At 40.9% G+C, this 16,702-nt stretch overlaps 1 protein-coding gene across 22 annotated transcripts in view; it reads left to right on the forward strand.

Moving 5' to 3' along the window:
• Positions 1–2,918: 2,918 nt before the first annotated feature.
• The window catches only part of R3HCC1L (R3H domain and coiled-coil containing 1 like), a 107,162-nt gene continuing 93,378 nt past the window's right edge, over positions 2,919–16,702 (forward strand). For 7 of the 22 annotated variants that reach the window (XM_063727179.1, XM_054521715.2, XM_063727174.1 and 4 more), the window contains exon 1: positions 3,189–3,291. The gene's annotated coding sequence lies outside the window, so the exon portion shown is untranslated. 22 annotated transcript variants of the gene reach the window in all.

Consider the following 16,702-nt stretch of genomic DNA (forward strand, 5'->3'; position numbering starts at 1 on the left):
GAGTGCGAGACCAGCCTGGGCAACAGAGTGATAACTCGTCTCTATTAAAAAATTAAATAAATAAATAATAAATAACAAAGTTGGTATGAGCTGGCTCTAGCATATCACTGGAAGAGAGGCCAACATGGGTGGGATGAGTGCCCAGGAAAGGAGCACTAATTTGTCTTGGTGGGGGTGGGGGGCCGAGTTCAGCAAAGGCTTCCTGGAGGAGATGATACTTGACTCGTGTTTTGAAGGGTGGGTATGTTGGCTCTGGCCTGATACCTCTAAACTAGATAACACAGTCCAGTTCCCTGCAGGCCACATTTCACTATTTCTGGGTACCCTACTGAGCCCACTGCTGTAATGCCTGAGGCTTATCATCTGACTCAGCACAATCCTCAGAAAATCCTTTTGTGTGGCTGGTGTTCTACTGGGTTTCCTCTGAATCCCACAGAGGAGAATTAGACAGCAGTATAAGTTAGTCAAGGGAGAAGGGAGAGGGTTTTCCAAACAGAGGGACAGCTTATGCAAAGGTTAAAGAGCAAGCGCTACAGCAGTTTGGTAAATCTAAGGTGTCTATGGGAGGGAGTAGGAGGAGATTAGCTCCTGACAGGCTTTGTTTGATAGGGTAAGGAACATAAACTGATTCCCAATCTGGGCTGGGGCAGGTGGGAGAGAAGGGGAAAGGGACCAATTATAATACTTTTCCTCCATAATTCTTATTACAGCTGGTAACTATGGGTTTTTTGTTGGTTTTGATTTTTGGTACAAAATCATTTAATATCTGTCTCTTCCAAGAGAATGTAAACTCCACAAGGGCAGGTAATATTCTGTTCACTGTTGTTTTCTCAGTACCCAGCACTGGTACATAGCAAGCAACAAAACGTATTTTGTTGAATGACTTAATAACCAGGGAACATTATTTCATTTTTAATTTTTTTGAGACAGGATTGCTCAGGCTGGAGGGCAGTGGCACAATCATGGCCCACCATAACTTTATTCTTGGGCTCAAGCAATCTCCCCACCTCAGCCTTCCAAGTGGCTAGGACTACAGGCTTGTGCCACCATGGCTGGCTAATTAAAAAAAATTTTTTTTGTAGAGGTGAGATCTCCTTATGTTATCTAGGCTGGTCTTGACCTCCTGGGCTCAAGTAATCCTCCCACCTCAGCCTCCCCAGTTGCTGAGATTACAGGCATGAGCCACCACAGTGGGCCTCCTCGGGAATTTTTTAAAAAATGCCCATGTCCACCTACCCTACAATAAGATATGCTATAAATCTTCTTTCACTGAACCTCCCAACCACAATACTGGATTCTGATTGCCTGGTGAGTTTTTCCTGCCCACTGTGCAGACAAAACCAATTCACTGAGACCATGGCAGAGCAGTAAAGAATTTAATTGATGACAGAGTTATCACTTAAATCAATCTCCCTGAAGGTTCAGAGGTTAGGGTTTTTATGGACATTTTGGTGGACAGGGGGCTAGGGAATGGGTGCTGCTGATGGGTTGGGGATGAAATCATAGGGGTGTGGAAAACAGTCCTCATGCTCTGAGTCCACCTCTGGGTGGGGCCACAGGAGCAGCTGAGTCATGAGTTAAGAGTCCTGAAGAAGGAACAGATTCAAGGAGTACTTGGGAGATAGTGAGAGAAGAAAGAGACCCTCTCATATTGTTTGATATTGTTTTATACTCAGTACCTGTTTTAAGAAAAAAAAAACAAGGAAGTGAAACCAAAGGCAGGCAGCCCGGCGCCAGGCACCAGACCTAAAACCAGACCTGAAACCAGGCCTGGGCTTGCCTGGCCTAAACCTAGTAGTTAAAAATCAACTCATGACTTAGCATAGATTCCAGGCATTGTATGGAAGAACATTGTGCTCTATTCTGTTTCACACTGACTACCACTGCATGAAGCCCCTGTCACATACCCCCCAGATTGCTCAATCAATCACGACCTTTTCATGTGAAATCTTTAGTGTGGTGAGCCCTTAAAAGGGATAGAAATTGTGCACTTGGGGAGCTCGGATTTTAAGACAGTAGCTTGCCGATGCTCCCAGCTGAATAAAGTCCTTTGTTCTACAACTCGGTGTCTGAGAGGTTTTGTCTGCGGCTTGTCCTGCTACAATAGAATCTCCAACATTTGGTGACCATTTGAATATTGGAGGAAGAGGAAGTGAGAAAGGAGGAATCAGGTTAAACAGTGAATATTAATGAGTAGGGAGGAGGGGTAGTAGTTTACTTTTCTCTTTTTTTTTTTTTTGAGACAGAGTCTCCCTGTGTTGCCCAGGCTGGAGTGCAGTGGCGCAATCTTGGCTTATTGCAACCTCTGCCTCCTGGGTTCAAGCAATTCTCCTTCAAGCAATTCTCCTGCTTTGGCCTCCTGGGTAGCTGGGATTACAGGTGCCCACCACCACGCACAGCTAATTTTTGTACTTTTAGTTAGAGACAGGGTTTCACCATGTTGGTCAGGCTGGTCTCGAACTCCTGACCGCAGGTGATCCACCTGCCTCGGCCTCCCAAAGTGCTGGGATTACAGGCATGAGCCACTGTTCCTGGCCGCAGTAGTTCACTTTTCAAGGACACCTGAGATGCCTGTGGGCATGGATGAGGAGCCGTTTGTCTAGGAAGTTGGGAATACAAACAATGAGCTCAGGTGAGAAGGGACTGGAGTGTCCCCTCTCCCACCCCAATTTTAAGAACTCTGGAAAACACCAATATTTTAGAGGTAAGTTAGAAAAACAATTCTTGAAGGAAACAGAGTAGAATGAATTCAGAGAAGGAAAACCTGGATAGTGTCATAGAAAATAAGTGATAATACCCAATAGCGTCAAATGACTAAAGCTTGAGTTAGATGAGTCCGAAAATACCTCCAATGAGTTTGGCAACAAGGACACTTATGACGACAAGGCATTTTCCATGGGGGCGGAAGCTGCGGTGAGGAGTGAACACAGATGAGCAAGTAGAGACAGAGTGTAGATTATCTTTTTCAAGAAACTTGGCTGTGAACGGAGGAAGTGAGATGGTATGATTGAGTGGAATGTAAGGAGATTTGAGCACGTATATAGCCGAGAGGAATGAGGGAGGATTGAAGGGATAGGAGCAGAAACACGCTCCGCCACTCGCCATTTTGCCAGCTTCTCCCCCACGTGACCTGAACTCAGTGGGCGCGGCCGGGCCTCGCGGAAACTACAACCCCCAGAAGGCCCCGCGGCGGTGGGGGGCGGAGCCGAGGCCTGGCGCGCGCCCCCGCGGCGCGAGCGGAAGAGATAGAGCTTCGCGGAGACGGCGGAAGCGGAGAGCAACAGCGTGCCGGTAACAACCAGCCCCGCATCCCCTCCCTCCATACCCCAAGCTAGGATTTTTAATCCCCACTTCTCCCTTCACAGCCCGGGACAAGACTTCCATTCCTTCGTCTGTTGCTGGTATTTTTTTTCCTCACGTGACGCGAGGGGCCGCCCGCTGCCTGGGGCGGAGGTTACTGGGAAGCTCCCGCCTTCCGACCCCTGCGGGCCCGCGGTTGAGAGGGACCCTCCCGGGGCTCTTTTGCCTCACCGGGGCTCGTGCTCGCTTTAGGCGCTCGCCCCAAATGATCCTGGCGGAAAGGACGTGCTTTTTCTGGGTTTCAACAGGTATTGAGCGGGGTCCCTGGCGACCCCTCGGGGCTGCGGGGGCGTGGGCCCCCAGGGCTGCTGGCGGCTTTCGGGCTTCGCTTCGAGGCTCGCCTTTGAGCCTCCTCTGCTGCCCGGGAGCCCCGGGCTACGGGCTGGGAGTGAGCAATCTATAAAGGAGCATGTACTTTCTGCTTTTTCTTGGCAGGCCTGCGAAAAACCCCAAGTCCGATCTTTAAAGTTTGTGAGTGCAGCCGCTTCTCAGTTGTGTATGGGAAGGAGCACAGGATTTGGAGTCTGATATCCTGGGAGAAGTCTCAGTCCGCCACTTGGCTGGACCTGTGATCTTTTGTACAGTAGTCTGTTTAGCGCAGCCTCGGTTTCGTTGTCTGAAAAGTGGGGTTAATGTTCTTTGCCCTGCGGCCTTCCAGGGTTGTGGGCTTCAGCAGAAGTGATATTCCTGCAAAAACTTTGAACTCTAAAGCATGTTTCGGGTATAACCTTGCCATCCCGCAGTCTCCAGTCTAGGTCAGTTGAGTTTTAAAACCAGGTTCATGTCTATACGAAGATCAAATTAGTTAATAAATAGGGGGAAAGTGTCTTTGGAATCGAATCTGAACCATACAAATGTTTCTATGCCAGGTTCCTAGTGAAGAGGTGACCTTAGGGCGTTACCACCTGTGGAGTCAATTGAAAACTTCATCTGGATTTTAAGGCCCACCAGAATTTAGACTCTTCTGCCTCAGCACACACAACTAACTCTTGCTGTTATAACCTTCCTTCAGTATCACACAGGTACAACTATAAAGCAGTAAACCTTCCTCAGAAACGGTGGTGCTACAACAAATATCTGTCCCCAGCGGATCTTGTGTCACAGTTGAAATTCAGAATATAAATAGCCAAATATCCCATCTGTTTAATTTTTTTTGACAACAAGCTTTGAGACTAAGCAAGTTGCTTATTGTCTTATTTTTCCCCTTACAGAGAATGCTAATTCTGCAATCAGTTTTTTTTTTTTTTTTTTTTGGGTAGAATCAGGATTTCACTGTGTCGCCCAGATTGGTCTGACTCCTGGGCTCAAATGATCCTCCCGCCTGGGCCTCCCAAAGTGTTGGTATTACAGGCGTTTGCCACTGTGCCCACTTTGCCCAACCTCTGCAATTAATTTTTAAAGGGGTATGAAAGCGTAGTTAAGTATTTTTAGTCTGTGTTTATTCTGAATTTATTGATTGAAGAATACTTGAAAATGGTCCAAAAAACAAGAGAGGATGACAGTAAGTTGCATTAGCTTAGTGTACAAATTTGAGCAAATTTGAGTTCACATCCTCGTGCTGTGTCTTACTACAGGCTGGAGTATCCTTATCTGAAATGCTTGGGACCAGAGTGTTTCAAATTTCGGATTTTGGAATATTTGCATATACATAGTGAAATATCTTTGGGATGGGATCCTAGTCTAAACATGAAATTCATTTAGGTTTCATATATACCTTATATACATAGCCTAAAGGTAATTTTATATAGTATTTTTAATAATTTAATAATTTGGGTCCAGACGTGGTGCCTCACGCCTGTAATCCTAGCACTTTGGGAGGCTGAGGCAGGCAGATTGCCTGAGCTCAGGAGTTCAAGACCAGCCTGGGCAACATAGCGAAACCCCATCTCTATTAAAAATGGAAAAAATTAACCAGGTGTAGTGGTGCATGCCTGTAGTCCCAGCTACTCGGGAGGCTGAGGCACGAGAATCGCTTGAGTCCTGGAGGTGGAGGTTGCAGTGAGTAGAGATTGGGCCATTGCTCTCTAGCCTGGCCGACAGATTGAGACCCTGTTGGGCATGACACAAAGTTTGGATTGCATTTTGACTAAGACCTGTCACATAAGGTCAGGTGTGGAATTTTCCACTGGTGGTGTCAAAAAGTTTTTGGGGCTGGGCGCGGTGGCTCACGCCTGTAATCCTGCCGCTTTGGGAGGCCGAGGCGGGCAGATCATGAGGTCAGGAGATCGAGACCATCCTGGCCAACATGGTGAAACCCCATCGCTACTAAAATACAAAATAATTAGCTGGGCGTGGTGGCGTGCGCCTGTAGTCCCAGCTTCTCAGGAGGCTGAGGTAGGGGAATCGCTTGAACTCGGGAGGCGGAGGTCGCAGTGAGCCGAGATCACGACACCGCTCCAGCCTGGCGACAGAGCAAGACTCCCGTCTCAAAAAAAAAAAAAAGTTTTTAAGCATTTTGGATTTCGGATTTTCCGATTAGGGATTCTCAACCTGTAGTTTTTGATTTTGGGCAAATCAGTTGACTTCTCTGAGCCTGTTTACTAATCTCTAAAATGGAGGTAAATAGCGTTATGTCACAAGGTGTCTACAAAGATGAAATGAGATGTGACCATAAATGGCTTAGTAGTGCTGGGTACAAATAAAGTTCTCATTATTTTGTTGCTGTTGTTGTTGATTATGATAATAGTGATGATGATAATTTTAGGTATTTTCCTGAAATTCCATTTATCTGTAAAATGAGGATAGTCATCCTTAATTCGCAAACTTTGAAAAATACTGTAAATAGAAGTTCTTGGATTGCAGTTTGTTTTTTAGCAATCGCATTTTATATAAAAATTATACTAGATTTTTTTTCAATTTTAGAGGTTCCTAAAATGCTGTTGTGCAAGGTTATTGGGCTTTGCTGTGTTTCTGTTTTTCTAGAGATTCCAAATGTTGCTTTGTACCTAGTTTGTTGAAATTGAGCTGGTGCTTCATTCACAACCTGTAGTAAGAATGCACGTCTGTACATTGTAGCTTGTGGCAGAACAATTATCTATCTTTATGACTCAGATATTGATTAGGATAGACGTTTATGGAACAGTTTTGTCTTCCTGCCTTATTTTTATTTTTATTTTTATTTTTTTTAAGCCAGACTATTTGACTTTAAAATTTAAGCGTACTGGATAAGGTCCGGGAGACTTGGTGACCTTCAGTTTTTCAAGGTGGCATTTCTTAGTGACTGATGCTAATGATGGCATTGGCATGTGTGTGTCTGCAGGGAGTGAGAGTTGAGAAAAACCAAGGAGGAAAGCCTTATAGAGAAAAATGGTTTGTTGGTCAAGGCAAAGTCTTGGAGTTTAGAATTGAAGTATATATTTTTTACTTCCTTCAAGTGCCGTGTTGACTACCAGATATCTGCAGATTCAGATGCTTAGGAAATGTTTCCTTTACTCTCTTTTTTGATGTGGTATGCCTGGGCTATGTTTTGCCAGCTTCTTTCTTACCTTTAGTTATGAATCAGCAAGGTAACTATTTTTTCACACCAGACTTGTATACAAAGCTATGACAATAGAAAGTCACTTCCATTAAAATCTACTTTGTATGCTATAGTGTGTTATTTTTTCCTTTATGTTTTAATCTTAAACACTTTTGGCTGGGCGTGGTAGCTCACTCCTGTAATTTCAGCACTTTGAGATCCTCTGAGGTAGGCTCATTTGAGGCCAGGAGTTCAAGACCAGCTTGGGCAACAAAGCGAGACTTCGTCTCTATAAAAAAATTAAAAAAAAGTCATTTAAACACTTTTGTTCCTTGACTGTTTTTTACTTAAAAGGAATTTTTGGAAGGTATACTAATTCTCATCTGTAGTGTGTGAGCATGTATAGTGGATGCTCAGTAATGAGTGTGCTGAATAGTTCTGAATAGGAACCTTTTGTTGATTGTCCTAGGTCACTGAGGTGCACTCTGGAGAGGCCATGTAGCATTATGGCAATAACCTATGCTTTGGAGTCAAGACAGACCAAGGTCTGAATCCAGGCTCACTAGATATAAGTTTGGTTCATATGATCATTCTGAATTCAGTTTCTCCGCATCTGGAAGACAGATTAGACTAACCCTGCATGGTTGAGAAGATTAAAGATTATTCAAATGAGGCACATATTAGCCAGGTTTAGTATAATATTAAAGATCGGGGTGTTGTTATTACTATTTTTAATTTTTATTATTTTTTCTGAAAGGTATGGATTTTGTTGATACATCTATATTCATTCCCCTAATGCTTCAATGATCAGTGTGTTTCTTAGCCAAGGTTAAGGTTGTTAACTGTGACCATGGAACCTAGAAACACACAGCAAAGCTAATTGGCCAGCATGGAGTTTGAGTCTGTGACCTTGTCCTCATTAGCTCCATAAGCTAACTATTCACAAATATCTCACCAGAATGAATGAAAAGACTGGTATATTTTTTATTTGGCCCTAATGCAACTCATTAGACATAAGTAAATGAACTAGTGCCAGAAGCAAAAGTATAGATTTTTCATTAGCTTATATAAATGTATGATTAGCCCTCACACTGTGTGTAAAACTCGTGACCTGTAGGATGATCTTTGACAACCCCAGTAAGCTAAGCTTATAATTTAGACATTTCTTCTAGTTGTTGAATTACATTTGTTGTAGACTTCTCACCTATAGGAGAAGTGAGAAGAAATGGAGCTAGGCTATTCATACCTTGAAAGAGTACACTCCTTCTGTTGTGCTACCCACGAGGAAATGTGCTCTTAGCTAGTGCAGAAAACATTTAGAGTTATCCAGTAATGAGCCCAGCAGGATGGATGAAGCTTGGGGAACTCCCAAGAGCTTATTGAATTACAGAGAAATTCCAGTTGTCAAAACATTAGATAGAGGAAAAGTTATAGGGTGTTACTCAGCAGCAGTAAGCCTGCATTTGGAGAGAATTTTCTTTTCTCTTAGTAAAACATGGACCAATTGCTTCGAGTTTGTGGTGTCCATTTTTCACTGTCTCATGCTAGCCTTCTGTATAGTTTTTCATTCTTCAAATTCACCCTTCAGTTATATTAATATTTGTTGTCCTTGTATCTTTTTTTTAATGCCAGATATGGCTGGGTTGGGACTAGGGATAAAAACAGAAGCAGAGAAGCACTGTTGGAAAATAGATTGTAGTATCTGGTATCGTGAGGTTTCCAAATAACACAGGTCAAACTGAACATGAGGATACGGATTTCTGGGATAGGCAAATGGCTGACAGTTCATGACCATTTAACCTGTGCAGAGTGAATAATGTGGGCAAAAGGTGTGTAGCACTCCTTAATATCACATTTGTCTTTTAGAAAAGAATCTGAATGTGTGTAATGTTCATATTGGCTTGCAGTTGTGCTGTTTCAAGTTCTTTGCCATGGAATGCCAGAAGAGTATTAAAGAAAGAAGGGAAGCACTTGGATTTACATCCTGACTTCTCAAATTTATGCCAGTCGTCCTGTTTCTGTTTTCTTGTCTTTAAAATAGGGTTAATAAAACCAACTCTGCTTGTTTATAAATATTAAAAGGAAAAGTAAACAGCAAGGATGTATTAAAAATGAGGTGGATAACTGGGGGAGAGACAGAAAGGCAGAATCCAAGAGAGGAGCTCAAGGACACCTACACACATGTCATAGAGACACATGCAATAGGCAGAGAGAGAGGAGGGTCAGTCAGAGACAGAGAAGTCAAAAACAGAGAGGGACAGTCACCTAGGCAGAGTTAGAAAGCAGGGTAATCAGAGATGTAGAGAGACGGGCAGAGTTAGAAATGAGGGACAGACAGATACAGGGAGGGAGACAGAAAGAGTGAATGTCATGACTAAGATGGAGAGCTTACTGGGTTTTTGTCTGTTATTTGAGAAGAACGTGTAAATATTTATAGTTGGCTAAGAAAGGGAAAATAAGCAGATATTAATAGCAAAACAAGTAACATGAAATTTTTATTACACTAACATTTTTCCTTAAATACTAAATTTATTTTGCATCTTCAGCATGCAAATATCAAGCCAATTTACGTGTTACCTGTTAACTACTTACATGACCTCTCAGTGTAGTTTAAACACAGTTTTAAAAAAATCAAGATTAATATTTTTTCCTCAAAAAATCTAATATATGACTTACTATAGAAAACATGGCAAATACAGGAAATTTAAAAGGACAACAGAAAACACTCATAATCTCACAATCTAAACATAACATATAATGAGACCCACATTTTTCATGGTTTTTTTTTTTTCCCAGTCTTCTTTTTCTAGGCATTTACTAAAGCCCATCTACTTTCCTGAAGGACCCAAAAGCTGTTTATAAGTCCAAAATGATGCTGTAACTATTTGTGGCAGAGTTAACTTTATAATCCTATTTTGGCACTTAGGTACTTTCATAAACTATGTGTGTACCCATTTTATTCTCTTCTTAGATTGTAAACTTCTAACTACAGACTATATGTTATTCATCTTTGTGTCTTAGGAATCTAGGAAAGTATCTTATGTATCATAGGTATTCAGGGTATATTTGAGATGAATTGTTAAGCCTCCTAGGTAAAAACTGTCTTATTTAAACAGGTCTGCCAAATTGCACATTGGATTGGACCTTCCTTAAAGTTGAGAAAAACTTGATTTTAGGGGTGGTGTGTGTGTGTGTAACGTAAAGCTACCAAACTGGGAAAGGGCACTTTTTTTCTGGTTACCTTTTGTTGTGTTTGTAGTAAGCCATTCCAAAACATAATGGTGTAAAACAACCATTTTATCGTGCTGTGGATCTGTTGGAATTCAGACAGGACAGTTACTGCACAGATGACTTGCTTAAGCCTTAGCTGGGAAGATTCAAAAGCTGGTGGTGACTTTATGGCTGGTACTTAGAACCTGGAGGCTTCTTCACTCACATGGCTGGTGATTGATGTTGATTGTCCCTCAGAACACCTACCTACCCAGATAGGCTAATTTGAGCTTCTTTGCAGCGTGGTGGTGGCTGTTTTCTAAGAGTGAGCATCTAGAGAGAACCAGTTGGAAACTGCATTACTTTTTGTGACCAAGCCTTAGAAGTTCTGTAGTATCACAAGCTTGCCAGATTCAAGGAGAGAGTGACAGTTACATGGGATCTGCTTCTCACAGGAGTGTCAGAGTCATACTGTAAGAAAAGCATTGTGGAGGTGGGAGGTAGCAAGTTAAAAAATGAGTTAATAAAACAGTATCACTTTTTAAATGTCAATGAATAAATGTTCTATTGAAAGTAAGTTTTTTTCCCTACTGCTAATGGTGTTATTTAGTTAAAAAATTTGTACTAAACTTGTAAAAACTTTTAAACCTAAAGCTATTTTAAATTATTTTCTTGGCTTTTAAGCTCTGAACAAGATCTTATTATTTCTTTTTAACTGAATTTGCAAGTTGGTCAATTTCTATACTTGGGTCTTGCCTCAACCCCATTTAATAAAACAAGCCTTGTTTTATAAATGATATACATGTTCACTGCAGACAATTTAGAAAATCAGGAAAGAAACAAAATCAACTCATGATCTCACCTCTGAGATGGAATCAGTTCCAGGTTCATTTCTTTCTTTTTTTTTTCTCTCTCTTTCTTTTCTTTTTTTATAGCTGTAATCCCAACACTTTGGGAGGCTGAGGCGAGTGGATCACTTAAGGCCAGCAGTTCGAGACCAGCCCGGCCAATGTGGGGAAATCCTGTCTCTACTAAAAATACAAAAATTAGCTGGGCATGGTGGCATGTGTCTGTAGTCCCAGCTACTCGAGTGGCTGAGGCACGAGAATCACATGAGCCCAGGAGGTGGAGGTTGCAGTGAGTGGAGATTGCATCACTGCACTCCAGTCTGGGCGACAGAGTGAGACTGTCTCAAAAAAAAAAAAAGTAGGCCGAGTGCGGTGGCTCATACCTGTAATCTCAACACTTTGGGAGGCTGAGGCGGGCAGAGATTACTTGAGGTCAGGAATTTGAGACTAGCCTGGCCAACATGGTAAAACCCCGTCTCCACTAAAAATACAAAAATTAGCCGGGCGTGGCGACACGTACCTGTAGTCCCAGCTACTCAGTAGGCTGAGGCAGTAGAATCGTTTGAACCTGGGAGGCAGAGATTGTAGTGAGCTGAGGTTATGCCACTGCACTCTGGCCTGGGCCACAGAGTAAGACTCCGTCTCGAAAAAAAAAAAAACAGAAGAAGAAGAAGAAATACTTATGTGTTTAATTCTGGTTGGAATATTTTGTGACATATGGAACATTTACCATATTAACCTTTCCTAAATCTGAAAATTTCTGATTTCTGAATCTTGTCTGGTCCCACAAGTTTTGGATTAGGGATTTTGGACTGCAATTAAAAACTTAGTGTTAGGAAAAGATGAGATTATTAGCTTGTTTTGGTAGTTCTGAACTTTTTTATCACATGAATCTTCCCAGAACTTTTGTGCTTTCATTTCACATTTTCATTTCAGGAGAAGATTCAGAAGGAAAAGAAATAGTCTTGATTTGTTTATATGATCAGTAATTCTCTCTTACCATCCCACATAACTGTTTCAAACTTGTGACCATCTCTCAATACGTTCAGAATTTCTAGTGACTTTTTATGCCTCTTGATCCTTCGTGTGAGAACCAGTGATTTAAATTAAGTACTGGAGTTGACAAGCCCCAGGAGCCATGTAGTTCTTGGTTTTTGCCTCCAGTATTGTCACTGTGACATTGCTGTTCTTTCCCTTTTTGCCATAGTATTTCTTTTTTGTACTGTGTTTCTTGTTTGCTTCCTTGGGTATCCTGAAACTTTTCATTGCTTCTAACACTTTGGTAAAGGACAGTGCTTTAAAAACTAGGAGAAGATCTTGGCTGCCAGTTTATTAACTTGCAGTTTGCCCCCTCAGTGGAGAGAAAACGTTAAAATCAAGGTTGAGGAATGTATCTTTGACTTCATAATGTCATGTAGTTTTAACTTTTTGAGTTATTACTACTGTCATAAATTCAGTATATGACCGTACATCATAAACTATTCCAACCAGGGTCTAGGGCATTACTTTGTAATTAAACATATTAATAGTTCATATGTATTCATTATAGAGGATTTGGAAAATACAACCATATTTTCACCACCTGGAAGTAACTGTTAACATTGGGGTTTATTACCCCATTCTGTTTTCTGTGTGTCTATTACCGTAGCACACACACTTACTTAAATTGTAATCTCTTGCTGTTATATATAAACTTTGGGTCCTGCTTTAAAAAATATATAATGGGTCGGGGCAGTGGCTCAGTAATCCCAGCATTCTGTGGGGGGCCGAAGCGAGAAGATTGCTTGAGCTCAGGAGTTTGAGACCAGCCAGGGTGATTTAGTGAGACCCACCTCTACAAAAACAAAAATGTGAAATGTAGCATGAGTTATATTACTGGGCAGTAATATGTATTTATTTATTTATGCATTCATTAATTCATTCCCGAGATGGAATCTTGCTCTGTCACCAGAGCTGGAGTGCAGTGGTGCAATCTCAGCTCACTGCAACCTCCTCCTCCCGGGTTCAAGCAATTCTCCTGCCTCAGCCTCCCGAGTAGCTGGGATTACAGGGGTGCACCACCACACCTGGCTATTTTTTGTATTTGTAGTAGAGACGGGGTTTCACTATGTTGGCCAGGCTGGTCTCAAACTCCTGACCTTGTGATCTGCTCACCTCGGCCTCCCAAAGTGCTGGGATTATAGGCGTGAGCCACCGTGCCCAGCCTGGGCAGTAATCTTTAGATTTGTCTTCGTTTTGGATGGGAACCTAGGAGACTGGGGTTCAAATTCTGGCTTTGTCCTTGCCAAACTGAAAACTAGGGCAAGTTATAGGATACCTCTGGGCTTCCATGTGTCAGCTCTCAGATTTCCAAAGTATTTGACACAACAATCTTATGAAAGTTAACCCTCTGCTTAGAACATTATTCATACACAAAAGAAGTTCTAGTCTGGTCTATCTTTGAGATTCTTATGGTTCTACTACTGAATGATCTCTAAGTTGAGGAGTGCAAAATACAGCAGTATTTATGTCGGGTCATTTAGGCCTAATGGAGGAGAAGGATCTTGAAGGAAATGAAAGAGTAACAAATTGACTGGAGGGGACAGAAGAAAACTCTGGAGGGAATGGTGTGAAGTTGGGAGCACCAGTGAGTACAGTATGTGAACTGAGTGAGACAAACAAGCGATCTTAACAGTACTCCACAAATAGAATGATTTTTGCTGATGAGTAGTAAGGAGATAGGATTTGTTAAGTTTATATGTGTGGGGATAATGAAGAAGAATTAAGGGACAATATTGAAGGCTAGGCTGAAAAACTTAAATTTGATCCAATAGGTGACAGGACTTCTGTTGAGAGTCATATAATGAAAACAGTGTTTGACTAAGGCTGCCTTGGCAACTTTGTATGTTTGATAAACTCAAGTAGAGGGAATTGCTGAAGAGTACAGTATTTCAATTGTACTGTGGAATAATATGGAAACAGAAGTAGGAATAATGTAAAAATAGAAAACATGATCTCTCTTGTGGAAGAAGAAAAGTAAGATATGGGGTTAGAACTGGGAGTCAGAATACTGCAAAATTCTGAGCCTGACATATCAAATGTACTGTGTCATTGATAGTGGCATTGGGAAAGGATCTCAGGTAGGTCTTGGAGAAAGATAACGAGTTCAGTTTCTAATATATTCAGTTTTAGGCATTAGGTTATTTAAGTGGTAGTTTTAAAAGTCTGGTGCTTTAAAAATTTATTAATCTAAATGAATGCTGCCCCTTTTAAAATAGTGTTTTTGGGGACATGCATTTATTCTGGCAAATAAATGTTCTTCGGAATTTGTCTTTTGAAACTGCTTTTATAACCTGTAGAGCCACATAAGAAAACCATTCTCGCTGGGCGCGGTGGCCCACACCTGTAATCCCAGCACTTTGGGAGGCTGAGGCAGCAGATCACGAGGTCAGGAGATCGAGACCATCCTGGCCAACATGATGGAACCCTGTCTGTACTAAGTATACAAAAATTAGGTGGGTGTGGTGGTGCACGCCTGTGATCCCAGCTACTCGGGAGGCTGAGGCAGGAGAATCACTTGAACCCTGGAGGCGGAGGTTGCAGAGAGCCAAGATCGCTCCACTGCACTCCAGCTTGGGAGACAGAGCGAGACTCCATCTCAAAAAAAGAAAACCATTTTCATGACTTGATGGTCATATCCCTTGTCCCCAAAAGAATATGCTCTTACTTGGTCACCCATCTATTTACCATACATATTTCTAAGTAATAATTGGCAGTTTCTAAAAATTAATCTGCAGAAACATTAAATTTATTACTATGGAGGATATTTTAATGATTATTGTGATTGTTGGGGACACTAAAAAGTCTTAAGCTGTGATAGCATCTCTTTTTGGTTACAGCTCTGTTGACAAATAATTCACATACTATACAATTCACCCATTTTTTTGGTGGGGGGGGACATGTGATAATAAATTTATATAATTTGTAAAGATCTAATAAGAGTAAGTAGGGATATCCATCACCTTACACAGTTGTCTTTCGTTTTGTTAAAAACAGTTGAAATATGTAATAGATTATTGTAAACTTTAGCCATCCTACTATCTATCAAACACTAGGTCGTATTTCTTCTATCAAATTGTATGTTTGTACCCATTAATCAACCTCTTTTTATCTTCCCCATTCCCACCCCTTCTTGGCTTCTGGTACCCACCAATCTGCATTCTATCTTCAAGAGATCCACTTTTCAGATCCCGCGTATAAGTGAGAACACATGATATTTGTCTTTCTGAGCTTGGCTGTTTTACTTAACACAATGACCTCTAGTTCCATTTATGTTGCTGCAAATGACCAGATATCATTCTTTAAAACATTTTTTGTTTTACTTTTAAATTATTTTTATCGGGGCAACCTTCTGAACCAGAATAGGTTCAGAGAGACTCCCAATTTCATTCTTCTTCATGACTGAATAATATTCCACTGTGTGCATGTACCACTTTTTCTTCTTACATTTATCCATTGATGGACACTTAGGTTGATTTCATATTTTGGATATTGTGAATAGTGCTGTGAAAAAATAACATGGAAGTGCAGATGTCTCTTTAATATATTGATTTCCTTTCTTTTGGATATATATCCAGTAGTGGAATTGCTGGATCATATGATGACTCTATTTTTCATTTTTTGAGGAACCCCCATACTGTTCCCCATAGTGGCTATATTAATTTACATTCCCTGCAACAGTGTAGGAGAGTTCCCCTTTCTCCATATCCTCACCAGCATCTGTTATGCCCTGCCTTTTTTATAAAAGCCATCTTAACTGGCGTGAGATTAGATCTCATTGTGGTTTTGATTTGTATTTCTCTGATAAATAGTGATGTTGAACATTTTTTTCATATACCTGTTGGCCATTTGAATGTCGTCTTTTGAAACATCTATTCAGATCTTTTGCCTGTTTTTAAATCAGTCTAATTTATTTGTTCTTTTGCTGTTGAGTTGTTTGAACTCCTTGTATATTCTTATTATTAATCCTTTGCCAGATGGATAGTTTGCAAATATTTTCTCCATTCTATGGGTTATCTCTTTACTTTGATTGTTTCCTTTACTGTGCAGAAACTTTTTAGCTTGATGTAGTCCCATTTGTGTATTTTGCCTGGGTTGCATGTGCTTTTGAGGTCTTACACAAAAAATCTTTGCCTAGATCAATGTCCCAGAGCAATTCCTCAATGTTTTCTTCTAATAATTTGATGGTTTCAGGCCTTACATGTAAGTCTTTAATCCATTTTGATTTGATTTTTGTGTACAGTGAAACATAGGTCCTAGTTTCATCATTCTGAATATAGTTATCCAGTTTTTCCAGCACCATTTGTTGAAGAGACTGTTCTTTCCGCATTTTATGTTCTTGGTGCCTTTGTCAAAAATAAATTGGCTGTAAATGTATGGATTTCTATTTGGATTCTCTATTTTGTCCCATTGGTCTATGTGTCTGTTTTAATGCCAGTACCATATTGATGTGGTTAGCAGAGTTTTGTAGTATAATTTGAAGTCAGGTAGTGTGATACCTCCAGTTTTCTTCTTTTTGCTCAGGATTGCTTTGGCTATTCAGGTTCTTTTGTGATTCCGTATAACTTTTTTGATTGTTTTTCTGTTTCTATGAAGAATGTCATTGGTATTTTGATAGAGATTGCATTGAATCTGTACATTGCTTTGGGCAGTATTGTCATTTTAACTGTGTTACTCCCTCTTAATTCATGAGCATGGAATATGTTTCCATTTTTTGATATCGACTTCAGTTTCCTTCATCAGTGTTATATAATGTTCCTTGTATAGATCTTTCACTTCTTTGGTTAAA

This window comes from Pongo abelii, chromosome 8, assembly GCF_028885655.2.
Source record: "Pongo abelii isolate AG06213 chromosome 8, NHGRI_mPonAbe1-v2.0_pri, whole genome shotgun sequence".
NCBI classification, from domain to species: Eukaryota; Metazoa; Chordata; class Mammalia; order Primates; family Hominidae; genus Pongo; species Pongo abelii.